Source organism: Pteronotus mesoamericanus, unplaced genomic scaffold, assembly GCF_021234165.1.
Source record: "Pteronotus mesoamericanus isolate MK-2021 breed Mesoamerican mustached bat unplaced genomic scaffold, CSHL_Meso_final contig_20, whole genome shotgun sequence".
Classification (NCBI taxonomy): Eukaryota; Metazoa; Chordata; class Mammalia; order Chiroptera; family Mormoopidae; genus Pteronotus; species Pteronotus mesoamericanus.
This window is the reverse complement of record NW_026555085.1, coordinates 69,268,672-69,283,236: the sequence shown is the minus strand read 5'-3', so window position 1 is coordinate 69,283,236 and position 14,565 is coordinate 69,268,672. Positions and strand designations below refer to the sequence as shown.

The window sequence follows — 14,565 nt, the reverse complement described above, 5'->3', positions numbered from 1 at the left end:
TGTACAAGATGCAACCAATCAATGTCTCTCTCACACATCAATGTTTCTCTCCCTTCTTTCTCCCTCCATTCTCCTCTCCCTAAGAATAAATAATCTTTCTAGAATACCAATATTTAATTCTTTTACAAACAATCTAATGCACCTGACCAATACAGGAAAGTCAGATGTTAGAATTTTTCTGAGTAAGAGTAGACAAATCTCTTGCATTAGAATTACCTGGGTTTTTGGGTGAATGTTCATGTCCAAGGCCCTATAACAGACTGACAGAATTTCTGGGGAGTGTGCCCTGGAAATCTGTACTTTAACAATCCTGTCAATCACTCAAAAAAATTAGAACCAAAACACTGATAAAGCGCTATCTGGATGTTCCAATGGATGTTTCATCTCAACCTCCAGAAAAGCCTTGTGGGATGTTATTTGAATTCCAGTTAAAAAATCCAGTTAAGGCCCTACTAACTTGTTAGAGCTGCCATGGCTCAAGTTGTAGTCCAGACAACTTCAACTATTGAGAACTAAGGATAGAAGAGACTGGTCAACAAATCATGAGGAATCGTTTCAAGAGGAGGATGGAGTGCTATTTTGACACTAGCATCACAAATTTTCCAACAAGAACAGTGTGTAACTCAGCCTTTGGAGTACGGTGAGTAAGAGTTTATACTACATAACATGGACAAACAGAAAAGCCCATAAGTGAGAAATACAGTTAAAGCAAAGACAAAGATGAAAGTGTGAGCCACTAACATACCCTTCTGACATCTCACACACACACACACACACACACACACACAGGACCAATTCCACAATCTCTTGATTCTGAGAAAAAAGGAAACAGTGTCAGGCAGGCCACAACAACAGTCTGAAATCACCTTTTTTGTTTATTTATTATGTTTAGTCTGCCTTCCACAGTCCCAGAAGAGAAAGAATTGTAATTGTTATGTTGTCACAGAAACAAGGGGACAAAGTGGGATAAGGGCTACATTTTCATGTAGGATCTCAGCATTGGCTGGTCATATAGCATTTGCAAATCCTTAGTGAATTTGGGAGAAAGTGATTGTATAAAGAAAATCTATGTCATCTGTTTCCTTCATTCCTGCACTGAAGTCCCAAAGAAAAGGAGGGAAGACATAAAATTGAGGAGGAAAAATAATTGTGTTATATGCTCAACAGACGACAAGACTTGAAAGCACTTCTAAGTCTACCATTTTACTACTCCCCGTTACCCATCAGCAGGTGAAGCACAATCCACTTCTCATATAATTGTATGAATGGCAAGGACTAATGTGTTGCTGAGAAAGAAATACTCCCTACAAATTTGGTCCAAAGAGTAGTATTCTAGAGCCAGCTGGTAGCTGGGTTTCGATAAATAAATTAGGTAATATTTTGTTGACATTAGGAAATAGATACTGATTAGCCTAGTGAAAACAAAGTACTCAAAACAAGTGGAGATGATAAAGAGAACTGAATGTACCCAGCATAATATTAACTTTGGAAACTCTAAAACAAAAACCAAAGTGTATAAAATTTGAAAGGCATAGCAACATCTTCCTTGGGCATGAAGGATGGTTCATAAAATCTTTTAGACCCATCTCATCAGGCTGATGTTCTTTTTTCAGGATTTCATTTGAACCATCCTATGTAGAACTGCCTATGGCTATGGGAGATTCAAAGAATGTAATAAAATCACAAAGTATTTAATTTCATTTTCTACAATGCCCAGGGTTGTCCTTCCTAAGTCATGCTCTTCCACTCCTATAAACATTATGGAAGACTCAGCCTATCTTCTTTTGCATTCAATACAATAATTGAAACGTATCTCAGACCTGTCCTAACATCTCCATGGAAGATTTCTCCCATTCATCTGTCATTTGTTATCTATATAAACTACACTTTTTATGTTTTTCCATCACCATTTATCCACCCATATTCTCTTCCACCTGCACACCACAACCCCACCCACTTTACCACACTCTTTGAGAATGATTCTCAGGTTTCTGCTAACAGCAGAATTTGATCCTAGGGGAGGTTTTTAATCCTTCCAATGCACAAGCCTTCACTGGGAGGATATAAGGCTTAAGCTGAAGGTAGTTTAAGCTTATAAATGTTCAGCCTTTTTTTTTTGTTTCACATCATGTTTATAAATTAAGAAAATAGTCACTTTTTTTGTGAGGGGCATAACCTAAAAAGAAATCAATGGGAGTAAACTACATATGAAAACGAATAGCCCAGCCAAGAATTTCTAATTTTATAACTTGAATTTTTAGTGAACTAAATGCTTTAGGGGCCTTTTGAAATTCTTGAGGTGATTTCCCTTTCTTCACCTCTAGGCCAGTCTGCATTTAACACTAGCAGAAGAGTTACAGTACTGCATCTGTGACAAAATGGGTTGTTTCAGCTTCCTCATTTCCATATCAAACGATAATATGGTACTTATAGCCGTTAAAACTATCACTAACCCTTTTGTTTCTGTGGAACTTTCCACAGTGTTGTGAAATCTTAGTTTTCTAAGATTTTGGAGGGTGTGATTTATTCCAGTAACAGTCTGTCCAATCAACTAACTGAACACCAAAATAGAAGAAAGGATTTGAAAAAATCCTTTATAATTATAACATAATAACTTCTTCCTCAATCCACTTAATCAATTCACCTTGCTTGTCCTTTTATATCTTTTAAGAGCTGGAAGAATTGAGATAATTAGAAGCGTATCGCATTATATCACATCAAATTATAGCATATTCTATGACCTAGCTCTGTCTACTGAAGGACATAAAAACAAAGAGAAATCAGACAAATGAGCACACTTAAAGACAAAATCTTGATTACTATATTCCTTTCTCTATTTAGAGGAATGAGGAGAGATGGCAGATTCCATAAGGGAGACAAGAAGTACATATGGGCTTCAAACATCTTATATCACAAAGTAAAGAAATACTCAGAGAATACTGAAGACATATCAAAGGGACATCAGAGCCAGCTTGGACTCTGAAAGAAATAAGATAGTATGGTTACAACCCTTCGAATAAAATAACAACTCATGATCCTTTACCAGTGGTGGATGAACTTTGGGAAAGAGCCAGGTAGTACATGCTTTAGCTTTGCCAGGCAAGATCACAAAAATTAGATAGTTGTTTAGATAACAAAAAAGAGAAAAAGTTCCACAATTCTTTATTACAACATTAAAACTATAATAATAATTTAAAACATTCCTTTGTGATACACATCTCCTAAAGAGAAGACAGAGTCATGGGGGTCAGTTCACAGTCTTAGGCAAGTTTCTTTCCTCTGTAAACATTTTTTAAAAATTTAACCTTCACTGTATTTTTTTTCCATTATCATTTAGTCCCCTTATGCCTCCTCCCCCCTGCAATCACCACACTGTAGTCCATGACCATGAGTCCTTTCTTCTTTTTGCTCAGTCCCTCCACCACCTAAACTCTCCCTGCCCGCAGTCTTCCTGCTCTTTAAAGCTAACTTAGTCAAGCCTGTAATCAACTCTGCATCAGAAAATAGCTTACATTGTTTGACTAACAAATAATTACTAAGAAATTTATTTTTATTGCAGCCTCATTTTGACTTTTTGTTTTTGTGAAGCAATTCTGCTGTGATGAGATAGTTTATTTGAAATATCTATATTTTTCGTGCCATTCCATTCCTTTCCTGTTAGTTTGGATTATTGTAATAACTGATTAATCTGGCAATGTTGATGTATACTGCATTCTGTGAACTCAGTTCTAGTGTCGTTGTATTAAAATACAATGCTCTACCAACTTCTTCATAAACAGTAATCCACATGCCACTGTACCTTAAAAGAATGACATTCAAAATTTACTTTTCTTGTCTTTTCCATAATAAGCATGCACTAATAATAAAAACATAAAATAATAAAAGCATGACTACACACATGGCACACAAAACACAGCTGAGTTATAATGACATTGTTGTCAAATGTAGTGGGACAAACAACAGGCCAAAGCAATGAGCATGTGGAGTGCCGCAAATAGTCTCTGTCACAGATACTCAACCAGGTCATGGTAGTACAAAAGCAGCCACAGACATATGTAAATGAATGAAAATGTGTATCAATGAAACTTCACTGGATTCCACACAAACCTGAGTTTTATATAATTTTTTCTATTATTTCCATGTCTCAAAATATTATTTTCCTTTTCATTATTTTTCAGTTATTGAAAATTATAAAACCATTTACAGGTCATACAAAAAACAGGCGATTAGCTGCATTTGGCCTACACTGTAGTAAGACAACCCTTCATCTAGAATGATATGAATGAACAAATGAATGAATGAATGAATGAACAAATGAATGAGTGGAAAGGCAAATATTTTCTTTGGCCTAAATTACCAAGTAGTAAATGTAGAAAAGATGGGAAAATCATCTATTTATGTTAAAAGTAGTAAATGGAAGTTCTAATGTAGAACAAAATATTCTGATGTTTTCAAAATATATCCCTACAAATTATTAATTTGTTAGTGTTGGGCAAAATATTAATTTATAGTTTAAAACTCTTGTAGACTTTAATGAACCAAGTTATCAAAGCAAACATCAATAACATTGAGATAATAATCTGATATGCCTCTAATATGATCACTGAGGGCACATAACTTCAGTATATTCCTGTCAAATGTACAACCTTAATTTATACTAAAGAAACATCAGAGAAAATCAAGATGATCAACATTCTTGCATGTATTATTCAGAAATATCAAAGTCATGTAACATCAAGAAACAAAAGAAACTTTCCAGGTTAAAGTAGACTAAAAAAATATGACAACTAAAATTGATGAATGATTCTAGACTTGATCCTGTCATGGGGTAGTATTATTGTGACAATTAAAAATTTTGAGTATGTATTTGTGGGTTATGTAATAATATTGTATCAACATTATACTTTGTGACTTTGGTAACTATACAAGAATTTCTTTATTCTTAGGAAATATGCCCACACTAATTAGGAACAAAGGGGCAAATTTTCACTAATAGGCAAGAGAAAGAAAAAGAGAGAATGATAAAGCATTTGGGGCAAAATATAAATAATTGACAATTATGGGCAAAAGGCACATGAGAACTCTTTCTTCTGTTTTTGTGATTTTTATTTAAGTTTGAAATTTACAAAAATTTAAATGTTGACCAAATTCCATAGACTACAGATTATTTGCAATGAATGCAACTATCGAAAGAAGAATTCATTATATATAGAAATTCCTATAAATTAGTGAAAAAATAAATAGCACAAAAGACAAAAATCATGAATAGGCAATCATAAAAAGAATCAAATGAAAAATTAAAAATATTTTAAATGCTCTCTTTGCCAGTAATCATGGAAATCAAATTAAAACTAAATATTCATTAGATTTGCAGAAAGTAAGCAACGATTCTAAGTGCCGGAGAGCACGTGTAAAGGAAAAAGAACTCTCACATATGGTATTAGTGATAGAAATAAAAATGAATACATTCAATTTGGGGGGCAATTTGACCACATCTAGACAAGTTGAAAAAAAAAGAAAACATGTCTCTGTGAACCAATGGCTCATCGAATTCTCTTCATTTTTCTCTCTCTGGCTGATGGGCTTTCTTATATAGGACTGAGATCCAGATGCTGAAGGAGGTGTAGTCATTACCCTTGTGAGCTAGTGGAGTGTTGTTAATGGTATCTTTCTGTAAACATAAATTTTACCCTTTTAGGTAATTCCATGTATCAGTATTTTCATTTATGGCATTTAGATTTATCATCTTACTTAGAAAAATTTGACCTCTCCTTAGAATAAAAACAGTATGATATATATACTTTCCTTTACAGTTTTTTTTAAATTTTTGATATTTAGATTACTAAGAATATTAGTTTCATAATTGATAAACATAATGTGAATTAATCCTCTTTCACATATGTTCATTATTCAATTCTGATAAAAATAAATCACCCATGATATCAAGTCACATGTTATTTTCATACATGTACTAATATTCACTTCTAGACATTTATGTATGTTTTCACTGGGGCCACACTACATTGACTATATGTTTTATACCATTAGATATGTAGTAAGATATATTCCTTATTCTCCTCTTCCTTAATACTCTAATAATCTTTTTTTTTAAATGTCCTTGAATGGTCTCACATATTTTATTTTATCTTTAGTTTTCGAAAAGTTTGTTGGGTTTCCGATTGCCGTTATGTGACATATAAAAAGAATCAATTAATTAATTCAGGGCCTGGCAGGAACAGAAACAGAATTTCCTTAAAAATATTCTAGTATGTTATAACTACAGAATAAGGATATGAATATGTAAAGTTGAGAGTCTTGCCTTCTTATGAAGATATGATTGTGGATCTTATGAAGAGATGATAGTGGATGTAAAACAGAAACAGTGTAATTTTCTGTTTTCAATGTTTGCTTTTTCTCTTTCAGTATGTGATCTTCAGGGAATTGAAAAATATAAGGTATGTTTAAAAAATGATTTTAATATCCTGAAGAAATTCCTTGTTATTTTTAAATAAGAACTATTCAAATGATATTCATTAAAGAAAGTCTTAAATAAAATTTGAGCCCTAACTAGTAGCCAACTATAGGATTAACACCTGTGACTACCAAATTTGGAATATTCCAACATACTTTAAGAAAAAGTATAAGCACATTGAGGTAGCACACATTAATTGTGTAGCACGATCAATAAAATGTTCCAATGCTAAGACTTTGCAGCTCCTATTTGGTTCCTGGTCATGGCTCTGAAGGATGACCATGAAGATAAGAATAATTGGACAGTGTGCAACAAGTACCATTTTGTGCCAACTTAAATTAAGGGTTAATTATTTACAGAGCAAAGAAAGAAAAACTATCATGTATTACTAACTTAAAATAAGTTTTCTTAGACCATTGCTCTGATCTTGATACAATCTGAAACATTTTTTTTAACTGTTAGTTTATCTACCTAGAAAGCAAAGATTTTTGTATTTTATCAAAATAATTGTCTCTGCTTCATGTTGTCTTTATCAGGTTTTTATCACCTAAAAAACCTCTGAATCTTCACATTAAAAAAACTAAATTTTGCTTACAACTATGTAACCTATGTATTTGCCTTTGAACTATATAATTGTCACTTGGATTAAATAACATAATTTAGTATTGTTTCACAGGGACTTAGGACTCTTTTTAATCAAGTGTTTTAAAATGTTTTGATATTTTTGATAAACTTCCCCAAAACTGAATTCTAAATAAAGTCTTTTGACATTGAACTACCTTTAATGTTTTCCAGAGGGGCCCTGCAACACCTCAAAAATTTAGATCTCTCTCCTAATAAAAAGAGACATAATAAACTAATTAGGCTTATTTAGTATATTGAATTATATGGTAAGTGTTATTACTTAACCAGTGAAGCTAAACCTTCTTTTGATTGTATTTTTACAGTTATATATTGTTAATATAATTAGTCCAGAAATGGTATAAAATTTCTAAAAGTCTGATATGTGTTGATGTCAATGGAGAAAGATACACATGAAGACTAACTAGTCGACAATGTGATTAACCACTTAGCAGTTATCTCAGAATCAGTAATTCACCCAAGAGGTAGAAAGGTGTGATCCATTTACCACAAATAATGGATGATAAATGGTTCAACCAGCTCAGAGTTCCACAAGGCTCCTGGAGAGGGTGCAAAGTCCTTGCTTAGGAATAACTCCAGAAAAAAACGGCTGTTTTTGCTTGCTTTTCCACTCATGATTCTCTTATGCCCAGAAATCATCAGTGCAAAAAGCTGAGTTGTTTCTACTTTATTTTTTTAATCTTTATTATATTTTTCCATTACCATTTAGTCTCCTTAGACACCCTCTCCCCTGGTAATCACCACACTGCTGTCCATATGCATGAATCCTTTTTCCTTTTTGCTCAATCCCTCTACCACCTAAATCTATCCCCCACTAGCTTTCATCTCATCTCTATCTTTGAGTCTCTGAATCGCTTCTTAGATCAGTTTGTTTCTTAGATTCCACATAAGTGAAATCATATGGTATTTGTCTCTCTCTGACTGACTTATTTCATTTAGCATAATGTTCTCCAGGTCCATCCATACTTGCAAAGGGTAAAATTTTCTTCTTTTTTTATGGCTGAGCAGAATTCCATTGTGTAAATGTCCCATAGTCGTTTCATCTACTATCTACTAAAGGATACTTGAGCTACTTCCATATCTTGGTGATTGTAAATAACGCTGCAATGAACATAGGGATGCTTGTGTCCTTTCGAATTAGTGTTTTGGATTCCTTCGGATATATTCCCAGAAGTGAGATCAGTGGGTCAAACGGCAGATCCATTTTTAATTTTTTGAGGTATCTCCACACTACTTCCCTTAGTGGCTATACCAGTCCGCATTCCCTCCAACGGTGTAAAAGGATTCCCTTTTGTCCACATCCTCACCAACACTTGTTTGTTGATTTATTGATGATAGCCATTTTGACAGGTGTGAAGTGGTAACTCATTGTGGTTTTTATTTGTATTTCTATGATGATTAGTGATGTTGAACATCTTTTCATGTGCCTATTGGCCATCTATATGTCCTCTCTGGAGAAGTGTGTATTCAGGTCTTTTGCCCATTTTTAATTGGTTTTTTTGTTTTATTTTTGATGTTGAGTTTTGTAAGTACTTTATAAATTTTGGATATTAGCCCCTTATCAGATTTATCGGTGAATATGTTCTTCCATTCTGTGGATTGTCTTTTTATTTTGTTGACGATTTCCTTTGCTGTGAAAAACTTTTTAGTTTGATGAAGTCTTTATTTATTTTTTCTTTTCTTTCCCATGCCTGGGAACATACATCCTATAAAAAACTGGCTATGAACGATGTCTGAGATTTTGCTGCTTATGCTTTCTTCTTGGATTTTTATGCTTTCAGGTCTAACATTTAAGTCTTTGGTCCATTTTTAATTTATTCGGGTGTGTGGGGTAGGAAGGTAGTCTAGTTTCATTTTTCTGCACGTATCTGTCCAATTCTCCCAACACCATTGTTTTTCTACTTTAATCGCACTACTATTGAGGCTTTGACATTTTTGTTAATTTATTGATTTTGATTTGTATTGTCTCTTATGAAACAGAATTTAGAAACACGTAATGAGAAGAACTGAGAAGACGAATAAGGAAAGCCATATCTGCAAGTTGTAAATAGATTAACTTTGAAGGATTACATATTTTCCAAAATTCTATAATATTCTTGACACAGATGTAATACTCATTTCTCTGCCAAGCACATTTTAGCAGCCATTGTAGTCCTCAGATGGGCAGATACTGATAAGGTCTTTATACCACACGATCACAGAAGTAGTGGTAGGTTCTGGGGTTTGTTCTTGAGATACTTTTGTATGTCATCCTTTTCACAGGTCCACCCTCTATCCAGTCAGTTTGTCTTCTAAACAGAATGACCATGAAGGATAAATATTCTAAGGCCTATTAAATTCTCTCTATATTCACTCGGGTTGTTGATCTTACCTGCTGCTTTTCTTCTATTGTAGTGACTCTGCAACAACAAATATTTCTTGTCATATATGAAGAGAAATAATAATTCTTTTGCCTCTGTTGACTTTAAACTGGGCACACTATTTGATTTGGAACAAACTCAACGTCTCCCTGACACATCTTCCCTCACACTTATTTTGTAGGGACTACACCAAGCAAAGTCAGCTTGTATTTCTTACTTAGAGCTGCATTTAGTAGCTTCAAGTTCATAATTTCATCTTTCCTATTGTCATCTTTTACTAAATAAAAATTTGATCCAAAAGGCTTAAATATCTTCCCCTGGGGAAATATTGACTGCTAAGAAAATAAGGGTTTAATGTGACAGAAATTTGACTTTGCAATTATTCAGACTGTCTTTTCCTTGCAATGACCATAAATGTAAAAAACAATCAGTTTTGTGAAGACAAAGTTTGTTAATGATTAGAAAGAATAACATGAGTCAATAACTAAAATAAATAACTTGAAGACAGTAAACAAAAACGGATGGTTGTTGAACTTGGTTAAATTTTATTTCCATCTTATAACAGTGAAAAAGTGGGAAATTTACAAGCATAAGGTATTTAAGCACAATCTCTGTCCTATTTCTGACTGACCACTGAGCTATGTTGGCCCAGACTTAAATATAAAACAAGGTTTTTTTTTTAAAGTTCTTAGTAGAGACACCAAAGACTACATACTGTTGGAAAAACAGACTCTTCCATAGCATTAGTTCTAGTAACTCATTAAAACAAACAATTAAAAAGCAAAGAAAGCAGTAAAGGAGAAACAGGAAAGAGTGACATATGCAAAGAAACAGAACAGTAAAGAAAATGGTCTCTGGTTGAACTCAGACACTCTTGGCTGATGGCACATTTTGCTAAAAACTAGGAATTAGAGCTGGTCTAGGTTCTGATCTCCTAGAGGTGGTTGTTGTTTCTCCTTTTTCCACAGGTCTTTGAGGATCTCTACAGGGTTTTTTTTTTTTATTCTTTTGTTTTTCCTTTTTTTCAGATTAAGTAATCTTGATTAAAATATCTTCATGTTTCCTGATGATTTCTTCTGCCACATCAAACTTGCTATTAAGACTTTCTACTGACTCAGGAGATATAATGAGATTTTTGTTTGTTTCTATTTTTATTAGGGAAAGTTTCAAAACTAAACAAAAGTAGACAGCACAGTATAATGATCCTCATGTACTCATCACCTGGCTTCAACAATTATCAACTCATGGCCAGTCTCCTTTCATCTGTACTCCTACTTCTCTCTTCCACATGATTCTGAAGCAAACCCCAGGCATATAACTTCATCTGTAAATAATTCAATTCGTATTGCTAAAAAATAAAGGTTCTTTTAAAAAAACAAAACCACAACATCATCACCACAATTAAGAATCCGTCTGTACATCAATGATATTTCATCCCTTTATCTTTATACAGTGACCTTTGCCTCTTGCTACCATCTTTCCCTTAAAATGTATTTTGTCTGCTTTTTTTTTTTATTTTTATGTACTTTTTTTTATTTATTTTTTTTATTTTTTAATTAATTTATTTACTTTTTAAATACATTTGTCTCTGCCTTCCCCCCACCTCTTTCCCTTGCCCCCTCCCTTCTTCCCTCCCTCAGCTCTTCCCCTTTGGTTTTGTCCATGAGTCCTTGCTATATGTTCCTTGACTTTCCCCTTCCCTTCCCTTTCCCTGCACCCCCCCTTCCCTCTTGTCTCTGTTGATTTCTTTTCCTTTCAGTGTTGCTGGTCATATTTTCCTTGCTTCTTTGCATTGTTGGTTAGGTTCCGCTTATAGGTGAGATCATATGGTATTTGTCTTTCGCCCCCTGGCTTATTTCGCTTAGCATGATGCTCTCCAGTTCCATCCATGCTGTCGCGAGGTTTAGTAATTCTTTTTTTCTTTCTGCTGCGTAGTATTCCATTGTGTATATGTACCATAATTTTTTGATCCAGTCATCTACTGATGGGCATTTAGGTTGCTTCCAACACTTGGCTATTGTAAATTGTGCTGCTATGAACATTGGGGTGCATAGGTTCTTTTGTATTGGCGTTTTGGTGTTCTCAGGGTATAGTCCCAGCAGGGGAATCGCTGGATCAAAAGGCAGTTCCATTTTCAGCTTTCTGAGGAAATTCCACACTGCTTTCCATAGTGGCTGCACCAGTCTGCATTCCCACCAACAGTGGACTAGAGTTCCCTTTTCTCCACAGCCTCGCCAGCACCTGTTGTTTGTGGATCTGTTTATGATGGCCATTCTGACCGGTGTGAGGTGATACCTCATGGTGGTTTTGATCTGCATTTCTCTTATGGCTAGTGATGCAGAGCATCCTTTCAAATGCCTCTGGGCCCTCTGTATCTCCTCCTTAGAAAAGCATCTGCCCAGGTCCTTCGCCCATTTTTTGATTGGATCGTTTGTCTTCTTGGAGTGGAGTTGAGTGAGTTCTTTGTATATCTTGGAGATCAAACCTCTATCTGATGTATCATTAGCAAATATATTTTCCCAAATGGTTGGCTCCCTTTTCATTTTGCTGATGTTTTCTTTAGCCGTGCAGAAGCTTCTTATTTTTATGAGGTCCCACTTGTTTGTTCTTTCCTTTATGTCCCTTGCTATAGGAGACATATCAGTGAAAAAATTGCTGCATGGGATATCTGAGAGTTTCCTGCCAATGTTCTCCTCTAGGACTTTGATGGTGTTGCCACTTATATTTAAGTCTTTTATCCATCTTGAGTTTATTTTTGTGTATGGTGTCAGCTGATGATCCAATTTCAATTTTTTGCATGTAGCCGTCCAGCTCTCCCAACACCATTTGTTGAAGAGGCTGTTATTGCTCCATTTTATGCTTCTGCCCCCTTTGTCAAATATTAGATGTCCATAGAGACCTGGGCTTATTTCTGGGCTTTCTATTCTGTTCCACTGGTCTATGGGTCTGTTCTTGTGCCAGTACCAGATTGTTTTGAGTATGGTGGCTTTGTAGTACAGTTTGATGTCCGGTATTGTGATCCCTCCTACTTTGTGTTTCTTTCTCAAAATTGCTGCGGCTATTCGGGGTCATATATTGGCATTCTTAATAGTCTGATAACTCTTGTAGGGTTTCCTCACTTTTAAAAAAATCTTAGTTCTCCTTCCTCTTCTACTGGAATCATTTCTAAAGTCCTACTTCCAGATCATTTCTTCTCTCTTTCATTTTATCTTCTCTATTTCCAGTGCTTTCTAATATACCCTTCATTTCACTTATTTAATTTCTCAGCTTCAGAATTTGTTTGGTTCTTTATTATAATTTCAATTTCTTTGGCAAAGTACTTCTATTCATTAATTCCTGAGTTCACTGAATTGTCTTTCTGAGTTTATTTGTAACTCATTGAATTTCTTCTTAACAGTTATTTTGTATTCATTATCACTTATATCAAAATATCGACCATCTCTGAGCTCTGTTGCTAGAGAATTATTACTTTCCTTTTGAACTACTGTATTACCATGATTTTTCATACTGTCTGAGAAAATGTGCCTCTGCCATCTCATTTGAAGAAATGAATACCTTTCTATTTAGGGAAGGCTGTTTACTTTTATTCTAACAGCTTAATAGATTTACTATTTTCTAATTTCTTTTGTTTTTCAAAATGTGGCACAAAGTTTTAGTTACTCTTACCGGACCTGAATTGCTACTAAGTTGGAAGCACACCTGAAAAGCCTGGTATAAAAGAAAAACTGGGGTGAGGTATGGGCTTACCACCTGTGGCTTCAGTGTGCCCACAGGCCAGTGAGAGAGCGCCTCATGTGAGCTCAGTGGGTGGTCTTCTTGCTGATATTCTAAGGCAGGCGGCAGGAATCATGTTCTTGTCTGCTTTCTTTCCTTTCCTTTTCCTTTCCCTAGCCATGGAATTCCTGCCCCAGAAATCTAGGTGCTGCTGAACAGCAACACGTCCCTCTAGCTGCAGCCTGAACATCTCCATCGAGTTTCACTTACCTCTTTTACTTCCAGCTCTTCTGCTAAAGAAGCCACTGCTGCTGCTGCCACTGCCTCCACTGCCACCATGACTCGCTTGGTTCCGTATATAGCCTCCGCCAACATCCAATCCAGTTCCTTTCGGATGTACAAATAGATTGATCTCTCAGATGTCCTGGTGTGCTGTGCAAAGAAACTTGTTTGTTTATGGGTGTCCAATACTTGTAAATCAACAAAGGGAGGAGGAACAACTTAGGCCATCCAGGTGCTGATGTCACTCTCGGTTTCTCTCATTTCAATGGGGGTAATTGAGAAACTAAAAAATAAGGAATCTGTTGTCTCTGCCATTTTGTCTCCAAGGGGGATAAGATGCAGTTTAAATGCAATATAGTTGTTTCCTGGAAAAAGCAAGGAGGCAAGAAAAGTTAGGCAGGGAACTTAAGACCAGGTTCTAAGGAACAACTGGAAATGCCTGTTTTTCTGTACACAAATATTACTCATACTAGAAGAGAGAGAGTCAGGATTTTGTCTGGATCAATTCAGCCTAGAGGAGCTTGAAGCATTGTGGTTGCCCAAAGCTCCCATAAAATCCTACAATCAAAACTCTGTCACTGAAGTTCTGTGTAAACCCCCTTCAGCCTATTTTTTTGAAACATCAATAAAATGTGGGTAAACACACACACATAAAAATACACACACACACACACACACACACACACACACAAGGCCCACAACTAACTGACACCTAAAGTAAAAAAAGGCAGGCATTTTGTGAAGGGGAGACAAAACTTGAAGAAATGGACAAAATTAGGGGGAGTAAGTTTTCTGGTTTTTTGTTTGTTTTTATTTTTTGTTCCCTTTGACCCTGGAACCAAGTTCAGCTGCAGAACAGTACTGGCAGCTAAAAACGCAATAAATTCTTTAACCATGAAATGGCACTTGTGAACACAGCATTTTCAAGATGGCAATAGAGCCCTTTTCATGATCAAAAGAGGTAGTAAATTTAATACTATTTACATATTCATTAAAAAAAGAAATCTGAGAAATATACCCTGTCCTTGGCAAAAGGGACTCACTCTATATGAACCAAAAATAAATTTCTTATTAAATGATAAAAATGTATTTGTA

The 14,565-nt window shown here is 35.1% G+C and overlaps 1 protein-coding gene across 1 annotated transcript in view; it reads right to left on the bottom strand.

Annotated features, from left to right (window-relative positions):
* Nucleotides 1–13,593, bottom strand: part of LOC129067723 (amine sulfotransferase-like) — a 31,215-nt gene extending 17,622 nt beyond the window's left edge. The window contains exon 1 of the mRNA XM_054569863.1: nt 13,459–13,593. The gene's annotated coding sequence lies outside the window, so the exon portion shown is untranslated. The remainder of the gene's footprint in view (nt 1–13,458) is intronic.
* Between the last annotated feature and the right edge of the window lie 972 nt (nt 13,594–14,565).